The sequence below is a fragment of the Ovis aries genome, chromosome 2, assembly GCF_016772045.2.
Source record: "Ovis aries strain OAR_USU_Benz2616 breed Rambouillet chromosome 2, ARS-UI_Ramb_v3.0, whole genome shotgun sequence".
Classification (NCBI taxonomy): Eukaryota; Metazoa; Chordata; class Mammalia; order Artiodactyla; family Bovidae; genus Ovis; species Ovis aries.
The window spans coordinates 7,172,947-7,191,298 of NC_056055.1; the positions used below are offsets into that span (position 1 = coordinate 7,172,947).

An 18,352-nucleotide genomic window follows, 5' to 3' on the forward strand; every position below is an offset into this window, starting at 1 on the left:
GCCTCCCGGACACAGGTTGAGTTGGCTTCCTGTAACTGGGAGTGTTCAAGAAGGGGCCAGATGGCACCTAAATGTGGACGGAGGGCTCAGGCTCAGTGATGTTTTACCTTCTTCCATACTTGAAAATGAAAGTCGCTCGGTCGTGTCCGACTCTCTGCGGCCCCATGGACTGTACAGGCCATGGGACTCTCCAGGCCAGAACACTGGAGTGGGCAGCCTTTCCCTTCTCCAAGGGATCTTCCCAACCCAGGGATGGAACCCAGGTCTCCGACATTGCAGGCAGATTCTTTACTGGCTGAGCCACAAGGGAAGCCCAAACTTAGAATGCTGCTGTTCTGTAAAATACTTCTCGGGTGAGGATATCAGCGTGCAGATAAGGGGGCTGTGCTCTTCCCTCCTGCGGATGAGGGGGCTGTGCCCCTCCCCGCCCCTCCTGCCCTGAGCTCCTCTCTCAGCATAGCACCACGCTGGATGGATAACACCGTGTTGTGTCTTCTGCGGTCCCTCAGAAGTTCCCAGTGGAGCTCGCTCACATTCTCCTGCCTAGCTTCAGCACATGGGCTGGTCTAGAGGCGGAGGCTCTCAGGGACTGTTTGGAGGGGAAATGATTAAGGCATTAGTCCACAGGGCCCTCTGCAAGAGCCACTCGCCCTGAGCTTTCTACCGCAGACTCTCAGCCCATGCCTTTCCCATGTGAACAATGTTAGGAAATCCCCTTAGAGGTATTTTCTCAGCCTAAGACCTCAAGAGCCACGTGATGGTAATTTATAAATATTTATTGATAGCCTACTATGTGCCAACCTCGGCACTTGGTGGGGTTACGCTGTCTGTCTTCCTGCCTTTTTTCTGTCAACCTACAAACTAAGACTCAATGAAACCTGCAGTTTTGAGAACGCAGTGCCCCTGCCATCTCCCCAGCCTCATTTCTCCTCACGCCTCTGTGGCGATCCTTGGTTCACCCACACCGAAGCAGCTGCCTTTCCTGAAAGACTTTGTCTTCCCATCCTTTCAGGCTTTATCCCCCTTCTGAACTTCTCTTTCTGTCTCTCTGGGATGTTTCTTCTGGGCTCTTGTGTCTTTTAAAACAGTAAGTTTGGAATTTTTAAAAATAATCTTTAAAAAGTTAAAGTTTCATTTTGGAAAAACAAAGCAAAGTCAAGCCAAGAAAGTGTTGCTGCCCATAAGAAACACAGTATCTATCTGGTTGTGGCAGTTTAGAGGGGGAGGACTGTGTATCTTCACCAACCAGGATGGATTCAGAGTAGAGAAGTGAAGGTCACAGTAGGACCTGGAAGGACAAAGGAGGGTCTTCCAGGTGCAAGTGCAAAGACCTGAAGGTCAAAACTTGTAAATCATGCCCAGGGACGCAGAGGCAAATGTGGTTTACTGAAGTGGATGCCGAAGAGGATGAGGCTTGAGCCTTGGATGGAGGTCGAGTATACAGTGCCTTGAATGCCAGGCTGGAGCCCCTGATTTTGATTCTGTACTAAGTGGAGAGAACTGAAGTTTAATGCACCAGGAGTGACATTATGGGACCTGTACTAGAGACGCGGAACGGAGTTGCTGCTCTGAAATGTTACTCTGAGTGAATATATGGCGTTCTTCTGCAGACTGCTATCTCGTAGGAACAGGCCAGCATTTTAACACTGACCTCAACTTCTTTGGAAAAGACTCTGATGCTGGGAGGAATTGGGGGTAGGAGGAGAAGGGGACGACCGAGGATGAGATGGCTGGATGGCATCACTGACTCGATGGACGTGAGTCTGAGTGAACTCCGGGATTTGGTGATGGACAGGGAGGCCTGGCGTGCTGCGATTCATGAGGTCGCAAAGAGTCGGACACGACTGAGAGACTGAACTGAACTGAACAACTTCTTTGGAAGGAGAAAAGGCCAATCCCCTTTTCAAGAAGGAGCTAGGTTTGTTATCTTTCTCTGCTTCTGCAACAGGCTAAATCCAGGTAGAAGTTCACAGGTGCCTTCCTCTGGGATAGGTGAGCTCTTTGCTCAGGGTATCTCAAATGCGGGCAGCGTGCCCTCTGTAAAGCTGCAGGAAGCTCACCCTCAAGGTTTGGAACACAGCTGAGGGGGGTTGAGGTGAAGTGGGAGGCAGAAAGGGGACAGTTATGAGCAGACCTGGGCCATGGAGCTGGCCTCAGAGTGCCTTGGTCATTGCACGTGTGTACAAAGGTTCTCCTAGTCCAGAAAGGCCACATCCCCTCTCCCTTCCATCTGCCTCTGCAAACAAGGCCCCTGGACTACCTGCCTATTTTGCAAACAACATTCTATTGCAATACTACCTACATCCATTCATTCCCATTTTGTCTACGGCTGTTTTCACACTACAACAGCAATGTCAAGTATTTGCAACAGAGACTGGATGGCTCACATGAAAATATTTTCTATCTGACCCTTTGCAGTAAAAAAAAATTGCTGATGCCTCATCTGACCGAGACTTCTCCATCCTTCGGAGCAAAACTTAAATTCACCTCCTCCAGGAAGCTCTCCCTGACCTTCCTGGTTCTCACTGAGGGTACTCATCTCCCATATTGCAGTGCCACTTATTATCCACTAATTATTACTCTCATATTTCCCCTCTTGCTTCCCTGGTGGCTCAGAGGTTAAAGCGTCTGCCTCCAATGTGGGAGACGCGGGTTTGATCCCTGGGTCGGGAAGATCCCTTGGAGAAGGAAATGGCAATCCACTCCAGTCTTCTTGCCTGGAGAATCCCATGGACGGAGAAGCCTAGTAGGTTACAGTCCATGGGGTCGCAAAGAGTCGGACACGACTGAGCGACTTCACCTTCGCATGAGTACTTTTAAAAAGGTTTCTCTAAGTACATTGTACCACTCTTGTGGGCAGGGACCACATTTTAAACTTTCTGTCAAGCTGTGTTAAATAGCAGTTAGCAGAGTAGAAGTCTATGTGTTTTGTAGAGAGACATGCCTGGTATCAAGTCTTGCTCTTTCCCTTGCAAGTGTCATGACTTGGGACAAGTCACCGTGTCTCTCGGAGCCTCCCTTCTCATCTGTAGTCTAGCTGGATGACACAAGCACACCCCATCCAGATTACTGGCAGATCCAAAGAAACAAAACCTACAAAAGTCAAAACAAAACAGCGCACTGTTGCTGTGGGGAATGGAAACTAATAGTAATTGACTTACGCTACTGGGTATCTTGCTTTGGCAATGTGTAAATTTAAAATTTTCTCCCATGAGATAGTTAGGGAGTTTGGGATGGACATGTGCTCAGTGAAGTCAAATGGATAACCAATAAGGACCTACTGGACAGCACAGGACACTCTGCTCAGCGTTATATGGCGACCTGGGTGGGAGGGGAGTTTGGGGGAGAATGGATACCTATATATGTATGACTGAGTTCCTTTGCTATCCACCTGAAGCTATCACAACATTGTTAATTGGCTATCCTCCAATATAAAACAAAAAGTATTTTTTAATTAAAAAAATTTTTCTTCTCCTATGGATGTCTAGGAGGGAAAAAAATTCCATTATTCAAGTATTTTGAGAAACACTGCATGTAGCTGCCCCCTTTCTCAGAAATTCATAAGATGAATTCTCATATTAAAAGCTCTGTGGGAAATAAATCTGTTTAACTTTATTTAACCCTGTGTTTTGCAAATTTATTTGGCCACACCTTGAGATAACTATTCATGCCTCATGAGAGGTAAGCTCTGAAAATATACTTTCAGCTGATTGGGCCAAGTGGTCCTTGGGTCTCCAGCAAGCCTGTCATACTGAGTTTGCAGAAATAACTTCTGCTTATCAATCTCCTCTTTAATCAACTGGAAGAAGGAAGGCAATGAAAACCCACATTTTTGTATAAAAATAGTGCCATTTAGATCTGTTTGTTCTATAAGTCAACAAGTAGTCCACACACATGCCCCCATGTCCCAGGGATATTTGCCACAGAGGCCACTGGAGAGTTCTGCATTTGGGGGTGTGTGTGTGTGTGTGTGTGTGTTTGCACTAGTGCCCACATGGGCCTGTGGCTCCTTCCTCCTCCTGCCAAGGTTCTTAGAATCACCTACCAGAGGCATTGCAAGTCCTGGTACATCCATAACTTCCTTTTCTTCCACTAAGTGAAGACCTCTCACAAGTCCCCCTTTGACCTCCTTGGATTCAATCCCCTGGAAAAGTGTCCCTTTTCGCTTTGCACAGTTGACCCCCACCCCCCCTCTTTCTGGAACTGGAACCCTTGGGTCTCAACCGTGGGTCTCTGTGGAAGGGGGAAATTGAGGCCTTGGGGAATTACTTGGAGGATGGTGAGGGGGGTGGTGTGCATGAAATCACTGGGTAGGTGTGGGTTTGAGGTTCTAAACTGGTGACTATGAATTGAGAGCAGCTGGTACTTCGGCCGGCGGGGGCCCGCACACTTTGCAGTCTCTTTCGATGGGGCTGTGACCCGAGGAGGCTGCCAAGGGAGTCTTCCCTACCGCCTGCCCAGGCCGCCGCTGCTGTGCATGCACTGCCTCAGGACCCTGAACGACACCCTCTTTCTTCTCAAAAGCATCTTGCTTGGCATCAGAAATGATATTGTCATCTCAGCCTTTGTTAAAGAGCTTGGAAAGTCCTTAGGAAGAGCCAGAAAGGGAAGAGGAAGCCCCGGTCGCGAGTGTGTGGGGGCCGGGTGTGTGTGGGGTCCACGGCCGACAGAGGGCGCTCCCACACCACGCAACGCTGACGGCCAGGCTCCCGCCGGCCGGGGAGAGAGGGGGCCGGCTGACCTTTCTCGGGTTGCCAGAGCAGCGGAGGTGTCAGCTGAGAACGGTCACAGCCTGGGGAGGAGAGGGGAGGGAGCGAGGGAGGCTGGGGCACCCGAAGGGGAGGAAGAGCCGGCGGAGAAACACAGGCACGCATTTCACGGAGACCGGGACTCAGGAGACAGGCAGCTTACGCCTGCGCGCCTACAAACGGCACGTGCAGTAAACACCACACAGACACAGCGCACAGCCCAGGTTTTGTTTTCTTTTTTCTAAATCACACAGGATGCAGAACCACAACATGAATGCAATCCATAGTACGCAGATACACACAACATGGCCCCCTCGCCCAGCTAAGCCACAACAAAGACAACACACAGACACACACGTGTAAACACATCTCCCCCAGGCAGATTCAGCCATGTACCATATGCAAAAGGCAGATAACGAAGACCCGCATGGTAAGCACGCATGCACACACAGAGACACACAGCCTGGGGATAGCCCACCACCGCAACAGACATCCTCAGAGACGCATCACAGACAAGCAACAGAAGCACGCGTGATGCGTAAACATGGCCAGCTCCCCACAGGCGGACTGTAAAGACATATGTTACGTACCATATGCCACGCCGATCCACCCAGCGCAGACAGGCGTGCCGATCACACGAGGTGTCATCCGCTTGCAGAGCACACAGCACACACAGCTCACACTCACTGTGTGGGCACAGGTCCACAGGCATCAGAAGCACTCGGAGTTCAGTAAATGTTTCTATAAGAGAAAAGAGAAGGAGGCCAGAAACGGGGTAAGAGAAGAGGACGAGGGTTGAGAAAGAGGGAAGAAAGGACAGGGAGATGAGAGAGGAGGGCCAGAGACCAGGTCTGGGGCTCCACTCGCCTCTCCTCCTCCCCACTCCTCACCCGTCACTGGAGCAGAGAGCAAGCCAGCTTCTGGTGGGGACCCTGGGGGAGGCCACACCGACTTGGTGGCTACAGCTGGGATGGATGGTGGCCCCTGTGAACGTGAGCCACCAGCGTGGGGGCAGGGTCAGAGGCACCACACCACAGCTCCGTCTCCCTGGGGCCCTGCAGCTCCAGGGAGACCTGCCCCGACCCACGCCATCTCATTTAATCCTGATCTATGAGCTGTGTACAGTCCACAGTCTGACTGGCCCCTGGCCCCAGGATCACCAAGAAACGATTACCAGACTCAGGGTAGATTTCATTCTCCCCTCTGAAAGTGCACTTTTTTCAAAATAAAAACAGACAACTTGAGCAATCCTATCAGGGGCTGTCCCTCCAGAGAGGACAGGGCAGATCAGGATGGTAAAGGGCTCCTACAAGCTTGCTTATCACATAGGAAAGTATAAGCCTCTTCTTGGAAGCGTGGGGTTTCCAGTGAAGCAGCTTCAGAGCAGCAGACCCTCTCGAGCAGCCATCCTCGTTTTGGCCAGGGCAGGGCCCCAGGATATAGAAACAGGAGACGCAAAACCTGTCTTCCAAAATGTACAGCATAAGGGGGGATAGACAGCATCTTCGACTCAATGGACACGAGTCTGAGCAAACTTGGGAGAGACAGTGAAGGACAGGGAAGCCTGGCGTGCTGCAGTCCACGGGGTCGTGAAGAGTCGTAGGTGACTGACCGAACAACAGCAGGATAGAGACACAGAATGGTAAGTGAACAAAGGGTTAAGTGAACGTATAGAAGAATGTATAGAATTTAGTTCCTTTTATATTGATTAGGAAAAAAGAGGGCAAAGGGGTGAACATTAATTGAAAATCTACCACACACACTGTGCTGGGTACTGTGCATCCATTATCTTGTTTACAGCTCATAAAACAAACTCTGGAAAACAGGGCTTAGCAGCTCCATGTTACGGATGAAGAAACCAAGGCTGCAGATGTAAAGCTGCCTGCACAAAGCTGCACAGTGAGAGGTCTGGATTCAAACCCGTCAGCTTGACTTCAAGCACTACCTCTACTTCACTGTGTGGTAATAATTATTTCCCCTGGCTTTTCAGATCTCTAGTGAGAGTCAGCAGAAAGGGGAGAGAGACGGTCTCAGCAAAGTAACTCTGAGTTAGCTGGCCTGAGGGCATACTTTACATTCTCCCAACAGCAAGAGGGAATCTTGGGTGATAAAGTTGCTGGTCGTTCTGCAAGAGCCTATGTCCTCCAGTTTCTGGGCCTGACATCAGGTCCCTGACTTGGGTGCTGATATGTGGTTCCCATGTTCCTGATGAGACCCACCATCCTTGTGTGCTTCAGCCTTTGGCTCCGTCAGGATTCTGCCTGCTGTTTGAAGTGGGTGTTAGGGATGGATCTCTAGCTTCCCAGATTTCTCTAGTGGTCTGCAGAGCCTCCTGATGAGGATGAAAGAGGAGAGTGAAAAAGCTGGCTTGAAACACAACATTAAAAAACTAAGATCATGGCATTGGGTCCCATCACTTCATGGCAAACAGGAGAGGGAAAAATGGAAGCAGTGATAGATTTTATTTTCTTGGGCTCCCAAATCACTGTGGATGTTGACTGCAGCCATGAATTTCAGACACTTCCTCCTTGGAAGAAAAGCTATGACAGACCTAGACAGCATATTAAAAAGCAAAGGCATCACTTTGCCAACAAAAGTCCCTATGTCAAAGCTATGGCTTTTCCAGTAGTCATGTATGGATGTGAGAGTTGGACCACAAAGAAGGCTGAGTGTCAAAAAATGGATGCTTTCAAATTGTGGTGTTGGAGACGACTCTTGAGAGTCCCTTGGACAGCAAGGAGATCAAACCAGTCAATCCTAAAAGAAATTAACCCTCAATATTCAATGGAAGGCATGATGCTGAAGCTGATGCTCCAGTATTTTGGCCTCCTGATGCAAAGAGCCAACTCATTGGAAAAGACCCTGATGCTGGGAAAGATTGAAGGCAGGAGGAGAAGGGGATGGTAGAGGATGAGATGCTTGGATGGCCTCACCAATTCAGTGGAGATGACTCTGAGCAGACTCTGGGGGATAGTGAAGGACAGGGAAGCATGACATGCTGCAGTCCATGGGATCGCAGAGTTGGACACAACTTAGCAACTGAACAACAGCAACGACTGTAGATCCAGAAAGAAGAAATAGCAAGAGAACCAGGGAGCCCTGTGTGGCCTAAAGCTAAGGAGAGCTGAATCCTGTTTTCCAGTGCATGGTCTGGAGCTCATCTTTCTGTTCTCTAAGTGCCTGTTGTGGGTTATTGGATAACTGCAGGGGTGGAAGGAACATTTGGGATCATCTAGTGATGGACACAGAGAAGGCGATGGCACCCCCACTCCACTGCTCTTGCCTGGAAAATCCCATGGGTGGAGGAGCCTGGTAGGCTATAGTCCATGGGGTTGCGAAGAGTCTGACTGAGCGACTTCACCTTCACTTTTCACTTCCATGCATTGGAGAAGGAAATGGCAACCCACTCCAGTACTCTTGCCTGGAGAATCCCAGGGACGGGGGAGCCTGGTGGGCTGCCGTCCATGGGGTCGCACAGAGTCGGACACGACTGAAGCGACTTAGCAGGAGCAGCAGCAGTGATGGACAGCTGAGGTCCAATAACATACCTCAGCTTATTACTGCTGTGCTTTCATTGGGCTTCCCTGGTGGCTCAGACAGTAAAGATTCCACCTGCAATGTGGGAGACACAGGTTCGATCCCTGGGTTGGGAAGGTCTCCTGGAGGAGGGCATGGCAACCCACTCCAGTATTCTTGCCTGGAGAATCCCCATGGATAGAGGAGTCTGGTGGGCTACAGTCCAGGAGGTTGCAAAGAGTTGGACACGACTGAAGCGAATAAGCACACATGCTTTGGTTAATAAGTGTGTCAGCCGCCGTTTATTAAATGCTTCCCGTTGTGCCAGGAACTGTGCTAGCATTTTGCGTGTGTATGCCATCACATGTTCACAGCACTCCTGTAAGGCAGGCACTGTGTTTGTCACTTTCACAGACGAGCGGATCAAAGCTCAGAGATACATAGTGGCTTGCCAGGGGCTTCACAGCTACCCAGTGACAACTGAGGTACAAATCAGGCATGTCTGACTCTGAGCAATCACTCCTAACTGTCCTGGCCTCTGGCTTTCCTGACCAACCTGGGTACATGGGCCGGGGCACTCCTCCCCACTCGCCTGATTTAGGGAGAACACTCAGATCAAAGGAGAAGAGTATGTTGTTCAAGGTCACAGAGCTGATTATCAAAACCCGGAGCCCCTAATCTCTCGTCTGTTCAACTTCCTACTGCTCCCCGAGCCAAGCATGGCCCTATCACTTTTCATGGTGTCAAGGTTATAAAAGAGCTCATCTTGTCTAGCAAAGATCACTTTGGAATAACTAGAAAGTGCTGTTGTCCCTCCCCTGGGCCCTTTAGCACATCACACAGTTGTTGACTGTCTTCCAGGTGGCTCCCTTGGAAAGGAGAGGCCTCCACTCCCGACCCCTTGAATGTCACCTGGCTGAGTTTGTTCAAGCTGTATTTTAGGTGCCATCAGCTATCTTATTAAAGCCTGGCTCTGTCCACATGCAAGTGCTATGTGATAGCTGGGCCTGGGGTCAGAGAGGGGCAGCTTCAGACTGGTGATGGAACAGCCTTGAGTTTCCTCACCGAGGCCTGTGTGTCGAGAATGGAGAGTTAGCCGATGAAGCCAGGAGGCCACTGTGTTCACATGTTGTTATTTATTCTGGTGGGATCCGTCTCTTACTCAGCAAGGGGATTTACGCTAGAATTATCCAGCTGTGTCTGAAATTTGGCTACAGACTCAGATTCCCAGGATGAAGAGGTCAATGGCTGCCTTTGTCCTTAAATATATTTCATTTTCTCCCTAGCTATTCTTGGTAGACTAATGACTTAGGGCAAAGCGTCCACAAAAACTCCTGAGTTAACTCTGGGCTGATCTGCTGATACAATCCAGGGTTAAAATTCCAAGCATCTTTGTCTCCATGGGGAGGGCTCCCCAGATTTGCCATCTGCAAAATGGATCTCTGGGCCATTCCTTTTAACACTGTGCATTTCTTAATCTCTGTCCCCATTTGAGAAGGAGAAGTGAAAGAGTATATCCCACCTATGGGGACTTAATCTGAGTTATTAGTGGCCTCTAGAGCAAGATACAACATTTTTCCAGTAGTCATGGATGGATGTGAGAATTGGACCATAAAGAAGGCTGAGTGCCAAAGAATTGATGCTTTTGAGCTGTGGTGTTGGAGAAGACTCTTGAGAGTCCCTTGGACTGCAAGGAGATCCAAGCAGTGAATCCTAAAGGAAATCAACCCTGACTATTAATTGGAAGGACTGATACTGAAGCTCCAATACTTTGGCCACCTGAGATGAAGAGTCATCTCATTGGAAAAGACCCTGATGCTGGGAAAGATTGAAGGCAAAAGGAGAAGAGGGCGGCAGAGGATGAGATGTTTAGATAGCATCGTCGACTCGACCAGATGTGACTTGAGCAAACTCCGGGAGGTAATGAAGGACAGGGAAGCCTGGCAGTCTGCAGTCTGGGGGGGGCGGGGGGGGCGCGGGTCGCAGAGTCAGACATGACCTAGTGACTGAGCAACGACAGCAACAGCGAGACAAAGCGTGTTATAGTTTCAGCCTCCCATTTGCTAGGAGTTTAGTAACATCTTTAGGAAGGAACAGTAGCAGCACCTCATAGGGTTGCTGGGACGTGCTGTACACAGTCAAGGTTCAGTGACTGTAAGCTGCTGTCTTTGCCGCCTCTTTCACGTTGTCATTAGAGGCCCAGTCTCTCTGAGGCTCAGTCTCTACATCTGTGACATGGCGACAGTAATCCTCACCTTGATATTGGAGAGTGAGGTGTGAAATCCGAGAGGCTTCATGGAGACTTGCCAGGTGTTAACAGTAAAGGCTCAGGAACTAGGGAGTGTGGCCTTAATCCCCTCCCTCCTTTCTCTGTTTATCCCTCTCTCCCCTCCTTGAGGTCTTCAGAGAAACAGTCCCCATAAACCCAGGCTCTACGTCTCTTATTTAAGCCACCTCTTATTGGTGACCTTGTCTTCTGCCTTCTCTCCTTCCATCCTTCTTCCATGTCACATCAGGTAGCTTACCCAAGGCCGCCTTGGTATCACAGATCCTCTCTAAGAAAACAGCAAGTGACCACTCCCATAGCAGAGCCTCCCTTTCAAGGAACGTGAAAGCCCCGATCCACCTCCTGGACTCACGGAGAAGCCGAAGGTACCCAAGGTTTCCAGCCCGGTGACCTGACAGAGACTTCCAGGGACACGGTGGCTGCAGGCCTCTCCCGAGAAGAGCACTCGGGAGTGAAGCGGAACTGGGGATGTCTGTCCAAAGATGCCCAGTGAAGAGACAGAACCCAGGGCTCGCAGCCTCCCAGAGGGGTGCTGGAGCCACTGTACCCCTGAGTCCTGAGGACAGGCACGCACAGCTCTCCCCAGCTCCATATTCAGTGATGTCACGTTGGGAGTGGTGGGAAAGTGTCTAAACTGGCCATGATAGAAGTATTTACACCGTGGAAATCAGCTGATGCTATGAGTCAGCACCTCTCCCACTTTTTTTTTTTTTTTCCTTCTCCAGAGAGCCAGTTGTTGAACATTTACCAGCATACCGCTGGACCCCAGTCTCATGAATGGTTCACAAGTCATGTGACCTCTTTGACCTTCAGTTCCCTCACATATACATCGAGGCTAGTTTGCTATTGCAGGTCCTCTGAAGCATCTGAGAAGGGATGAAATGTTCAAGGTCTTTCTTAGGAGAAACACGTGTATGGGAGATGAGAAGTTGCTATGAAGACTGGGAGTGTCTTCAGATTGTGGTGCAAATGAGAGAAGGAGAGAGAAGTTAAGGAGTGTTTGTTGAGGCCTTTCGGGAGCTTTCAAGGCGGTTTACCATCCAAAGAGGAGTCCTGTGTCTCAGTATACCTGCTGCGCCCAGTCACTAGTTGGGAGCAGGCTTTAAGAAGTGCGGCCTCGATGCTAATATAGTGATGGAATTTGGAACACTCAAACTAGGGTTCTTGGTTAACCAAGCCTCTGATTGTTGAACTTCCTAGACGCATTCTCCTGGCCCCCACAGATATAAACACATCAGACCCCACTGGATGTGTCTTATCCAGATCACGTCATACAACTTTAAAGGTAGTTTCTAAGCAAGTAAATCTGTGCCAAGCACTGTGTCAAGTCTAGAGGATAAAGAGAGGTTTGAAACATGGTCCTTAAACTTAGGGGACCCATCCAAGTGGGACTGACAAGTAAACTGACACACTCAGGACAGCGTGAAAAGTAAGGGGGATGGCAGGGAGGCTTGTCAGTAAAGGCTGCATAGAAAAATACGTGGTGATCCTTGAATGGGGACCAGTCTTGGGTAGAATGGGGGTTCTGGACAGAAAGAAAATCTTCAAAGGCGAAGGCTCAGAGACATGGAAGAGCACATAAGATTCAAAGATTTACAAGCAAATCAACATGGGTTCAGCATAGATACAAGAGTGAAGTTAGAAATGACCCTGGAGAAGGAATCAAGGCCAGACAAAGCAAGGGATTGGATCTATTTATTCACTTTTGTAGACCGTGGATAAGGGAGGAGCATTACAGACTTTTCATCAAATGCATTTTTTAGCATAATCACTGACTGCAGTTTGGAGGATGGACTGAAGGGGTAAGACAGGAGACAGGACTGGAAGCGAGGTCCCCGTGAGAGGGAGATAGCAGGAACACGGATATGGAGAAGGATAGTCAATTAAGAGGCATTTAAGTGATAGCACCTACTTGAGTAGATGGCTGTTGGATCTGGAGGATTATGAGAGAATCTATGATAGTGAGACCAAGTAGCTAGCTTGAATTATATACATCCTTGTAACTAAGCCTGTCTCTTGACTTTCTAAACTGTAGTTCCTGAGCTTCAGGTGATAACTATTGTGGATTATGAATTCAACTTACTCTATTTTGTGCAACAGTTAACATGAATATATAATAGATTATATTGCATATAGCAAGGGTAAATATTATTTCATAAAGCTTTGTTTTGAACTCATATCGATGCATGTATGTACTAGGTTGGGATGTAAAATATATGAATGACAGTAAAGGCCCTTTCCTAGTCTGTGAGGTTTTGTAGGGCAAGAGTTACATCTTACCCTTTGTAAACTCAAGGAATTATAGAATTGGAGGAGGTCTTTGATTCTGACTGACTTAGAGGTTTTGTATCATCAAGCCCTGCCTCTGCACCCTGCTCCTCCCCAACCACCACTCTACTTCTTTTAGTTGGAAAATTATATTTGAGGAGGTCACGTTCTTTCTACCAGATCAGATAATTCTCAATATTCTTTGTAATACCTGGTTAAACTAAGAGAAAGAATAGATTGATATATGTCTTTATGAATGAAAACATGAATGGCATAGCTTATAATTTAAGGCAATAGCAATTCATGAGTAAATGAATGAAGGAACAGATGAGTTCAGAGATGAATTAATAGACGAATATATAGCTGTATGAAATACTGGGTGGATGGATTAATGAAGGAAGGTGGGGAGAATGAGGGGAGGCAGGGAGGAAGGAGCTCTTGAATCCCCTTATAAGCACTGTGAGTCAGTAGATTTCCAGCTAAGAAGTGAAGAATTTCTGAGTGACCCCAGGCAGGAGACCATAGCCAGTTGGAATAATCATGTGGCCAGCACAGAGATCAGCCAAACTTGACCGAGTGACGATGGCCTTGCAGTAGACTTTGTTACGCACTCGTTTATAGGCTGAGCTATTAACTGGCCCCACATTGGGGTAGTCAGGCGCCTGACATCAGAGAATGAATGAGGTGTTTGGGGTGGGGAGAGGTGGGCTCCTTTCCCCAGCCCTGGTCTGCTGAGTCATCCCCAGCACCAAGGGCTTCCGTGCTATTATTCATCAGTCCCATGACTAGGAGCCAACCAGTTCCATGCAGCCCGAGACACTTCAGAAAGCTGCACATTTAGTTCAGGGGAAAAGTGCATTAAGGTGAAGAGCAAGAACCGAAGGAGCCACTTGAGATCATTAAAAGTTAACCAAGCCTAAGTCTTTTTAACTATTTGAATCAGATCCCGGTTTGCGTCTGCACTTCTCTACTCATTTGCTCTATGGCACTGAGTTAAGTCCTTTACCTGTCTGAGCTTCAGTTGACTCATGATAACACTGATCTTATTTCTATGATCTGTATGCTTTGCAAAGAGTTTATGCTAAACAAATGCTTATTATCTCCATCTTTTCTTTGTCCTTCAAATTTCCCACAATTTTCATTCACTTATTAATTCATTTATTCAACAAATGCCTGTGGAGTGCTCACTGGGTACTAGGCATCAGGTGCTGGGGATGCATGAGTGAACGAAACAGACAAAACTTGGCGGGTGGGATTACCATCATGTTTCATAACTCTAGGGGCACCACTCACATAGGATGACTCTAGAAGTAGAAGGAAACAATTTCTACTTTTCTAAAAAGCAAAATATATTGTTTATTAGAAGGTGATAAGGGGAACCAAAGAAAAAAAATGAGCAGAGAAGTTATTAGAAGTGGAGGTCTACAGAACTTTAAATAAGGTGGTCAGAAGAGGGCAGCCTTTGAGCAAGACCTGAAGGAGGTGAGGGGCCTGGAGGAAGAGTGTCCCTGGCAGACACTGTGCAAAGGCCCTGAGGTGGAATCTTACCTGCTGTATTTGAGGTGTGGAAAAGGAACCGTGTTCTAGTTCCAATTCCTTTTCCCTGCCACTCTGCTGGGAGAATTCTTAATTAACCCGCGGGCCTCGTCCCCTTTTCCTTGAGCATCTGGTCAGAGGAACTGCTTGCTGATGGTCGCTATGGCTTTTCTCACACAGCAGAATGCAAGTTCCATGAGGCAAGTCCTTCTGACTTGCCCCTCTCTTCTGTCTGATAAGTGCCTCCTCGTTCTTCATCCTTCAGCTCAGTTCAGTTCAGTCGCTCAGTAATGTCTGATTCTTTGTGACCCCATGGACTGCAGCACACCAGGCTTCCCTGTCCATCCCCAACTCCTGCAGCTTACTCAAACTCATGTCCATCGAGTCAGTGGTACCATCCAACCACTTCATCCTCTCTTGTCCCCTTCTCCTCCCGCCTTCAATCTTTCCTAGCATCAGGGTCTTTTCAAATGAGTCAGTTTTTAGCACCCAGTGGCCAAAAGTATTAGAGTTTCAGCTTCAGCATCAGTCCTTTCCATGAATATTCAGGACTGATCTTCTTTAGGATGGACTGGTTGGATCTCCTTGCAGTCCAGGGGACTCTCAAGAGTCTTCTCCAACACCACAGTTCAAAAGCATCAATTCTGCAGCACTCAACTTTCTTTATAGTCCAACTCTCATATCCATACATGACTACTGGAAAAACCATAGCTTTGACTAGACGGACCTCCTGAGAAATCTGTATGCAGGTTAAGAAGCAACAGTTAAAACTGGACGTGGAGCAACAGACTGGTTCCAAATCAGGAAAGGAGTACGTCAAGGCTGTATATTGTCACCTTGTTTATTTAACTTATATGCAGAGTACATCATGTGAGATGCTGGACTGGAAGAAACACAAGCTGGAATCAAGATCTCCAGGAGAAATATCAATAACCTTAGATACGCAGATGACACCACCCTTATGGCAGAAAGTGAAGAGGAACTAAAGAGCCTCTTGATGAAAGCAAAAGAGGAGAGTGAAAAAGTTGGCTTAAAACTCAACATTCAGAAAAAACTAAGATCATGGCATCCGGTCCCATCAGTCAGTCAGTTCAGTCATTCAGCTGTGTCTGACTCTTTGCAACCCCATGGACTGCAGCATGCCAGACCTCCCTGTCCATCACCAACTCCCAGAGTTTGCTCAAATTCACGTCCATTGAGTTGGTGATGCCATCCAACCATCTCATCCTCTGTCGTCCCCTTCTCCTCCTGCCTTCAATCTTTGCCAGCATCAGGGTCTTTTCAAATGAGTCAGTTCTTTGCATCAGGTGGCCAAAGGATTGGAGTTTCAGCTTCAGCATGGTCCCATCATTTCATGGCAAATAGATGGGGAAATAATGGAAACAATGAGAGACTTTATTTTGGGGGGCTCCAAAATCACTACAGATGATGACTGTAGCCATGAAATTAAAAGATGCTTGCTCCCTAGAAGAAAAGCTATGACCAACCTTGACAGCGTATTAAAAAGCAGAGACAGTACTTTGCCAGCAAAGGTCCATTTGGTCATCCTTCAAGGTCCTGTTTAAGCCTTGCATTCTCCAAGAAGCATTCTTTAAATTGCCAAGGTCATGCTCACCTTTCCTTGACCTGAACTCCAGACTCTACACAGAAGTACATTATAGTACCGTGGCAGTCTAATAAGTGAGCTGAAGAACCTAAAAAGAGTCTTGGGATTAGCTAGGGAAATGGGTTAATCCAATCGAAGTGGGTTTCTTTATTCAGTGACTTCTCAGAGACGTGAATATGGTGAAGGTTATTGTGAATCTCAAGGAGAGGGATTATCAGGGAATATATCCTAAATGCATCTGACTATACTGCACCTCCCAAAGAAGCAATCTTTAGGATCCCACTTTGGGAGACATTGGGTTGAAACTCGCTTAGGAGTCTCCCAGCTTCTGCAATGCTGTTTGGTTTAACCTCAGCTGATGTCTATCACTCAAGCTTCATGGCCCAAAGGCAGCCACCTTGGTTTGGGTTTCTGCCTCCTGCTTGTCTGCTGAGAGAAAGGCTGCTCAGGATGCAGAAATGACCTCAGATTTAAAAATTTTCCTGGCCAGTAGGGAACCCCTAATGAAATATAAGGAGTCACAATTACGAGAATTGGGAGAAAGCCAAGGGAACGAAAAGGGAACACCTATGACCCAGGCCTGTGGAAGAGGAGGGCATGGCTTTTTCCATCTCAGCCCTCCATAGCTACTTTCTCAAGTAGTCTCAGCAATAAAAGTTTGGCAGGTCAGTTCACGCTGTAAAAATTAAATTAGCGGTGGTATGTAATGGATGCAGCTTGATAGCCATAGGGATGGGATCTTTATCTTTGCTCCCTGGGGCTTGTGGGGGATGCCAACGAACCCCTCCAGATTTTGACAAGGAGATTCTTGTGTTTTCTGTCTCATTATGTCTGTCTTTCTCTAAGTTGTTCTATTTTTCTCATTGGTGGTCTCTTTTGTCTCGGGAACTCAGTTTGGCTTTTTCTGATCTGGAACCTGACGATCGACGCTTTAGGATGTAAAATATGAGAACTGATATAGCAGAGAGACGAGAAAAATGCAAATGATTTTGCCTCCACTTCTTTTATTTTACTTCAGTTCAGTTTGGATCAATAAACATTTCTTGAACTTCTACCAGGGCCTTTATACCAGACATTGGGGAAACGAAGATGAATAAATCATAGCTATTGATCACAGGAGCTTTCCAGCCTGGTTGGGGAGACATTCAGAGAAAGGTGACCAAATAGCTTGTTGCACACCGCGTGAGAGGGTGAAAGATGAGAGGGCTGAGGGGGGTGTTTGGAGAATCTGTGCTCGTGAGATGAGCTTGAGCGTGAAGCAGGAACTATATTATTCTTTTTAGAACATCAGCTTTCAGTGTGTATGATGTCTGCAGACTCCCCGCCCCGCCCTTGCGCCCCCCCCACCCCCCGCCCCACCGCAAACTCTCAGCCTCATTTTCACAAACGATCAGGGTTTTTCTGTCTACTCTGCTCAGTCATCCTAGTCTGTTTACGCTTTGTTTCCTGTTCCTGTGGTTACCTTTCTCTGCCCCTTTACCTGTCAAACACCAGTCGTGATTCTTTGAGGTAACTTTCACTTTCTCTGAGAAGCATCCTCACCATCTTCCTTCTCCACTTTCTATCCAGGCCCAAATATGAATATTTGAATTCCGTTGCCTCTAAAACCCTGGTGACTCAGCTGGTTAAAGAATCTACCTGCAATGCAGGAGACCTGAGTTTGATCCCTGGGTTGGGAAGATCCCCTGGAGAAGGGAAAGGCTACCCACTCCAGTATTCTGGCCTGGAGAATTCCATGGACTGAATAGTCCACGGGGTCGCAAAAAGTCGGACATGACAGAGTGTCTTTCACTTTCAAAACAACCTAAGTTTCTAGCGATAGATAAATGGATAAAGAAAATGTAGACAAAAGACATATGTTATATATACATATATATAATTATATGTGAAAAACATATGTACACACACACACACATATATACGTTCATTTATAAAAAGAAGGAAATTCTGTCTTTTCACACAATACAGATGGACTTTCAGTCACTATCCTCAGTGAAATAAGTTTAACAGAAAATGAGAAATACTGTATGTTCTCACTGACCATGTGGAATCTAAAAACTCAAAGAAAATAGTAGAATGATGGTTGCCAGGTACTAGTGGGGAAGGGTTGGGGAATGGGGAGTGTTAATCAAAGGGTACGTATTTTCGGTTATAAATTGAGTCAGTTCTGGGAATCTAACATACGGCCTGGCAGCTATAATTAACAGTGCTGAGTTATATATTTAAAAGTTATTAAAAGAGTAGCTCTTAAAAGTTATTAATATACAGTTTTTTTTAAAAGAAGCTATTATGAGAGTGCATGGAACTATTAACTAAGCTTGTGGTACTAATCATTTCACAATATATTTATATGCATCAGGTCATCATATTGTATACCTTAAACTTACATAT

General features: G+C 47.3%; 1 protein-coding gene across 3 annotated transcripts in view; it reads left to right on the forward strand.

Annotated features, from left to right (window-relative positions):
• The window catches only part of ASTN2 (astrotactin 2), a 1,032,871-nt gene that overhangs the window by 900,541 nt on the left and 113,978 nt on the right, over positions 1 to 18,352 (forward strand). The window lies entirely within an intron of this gene.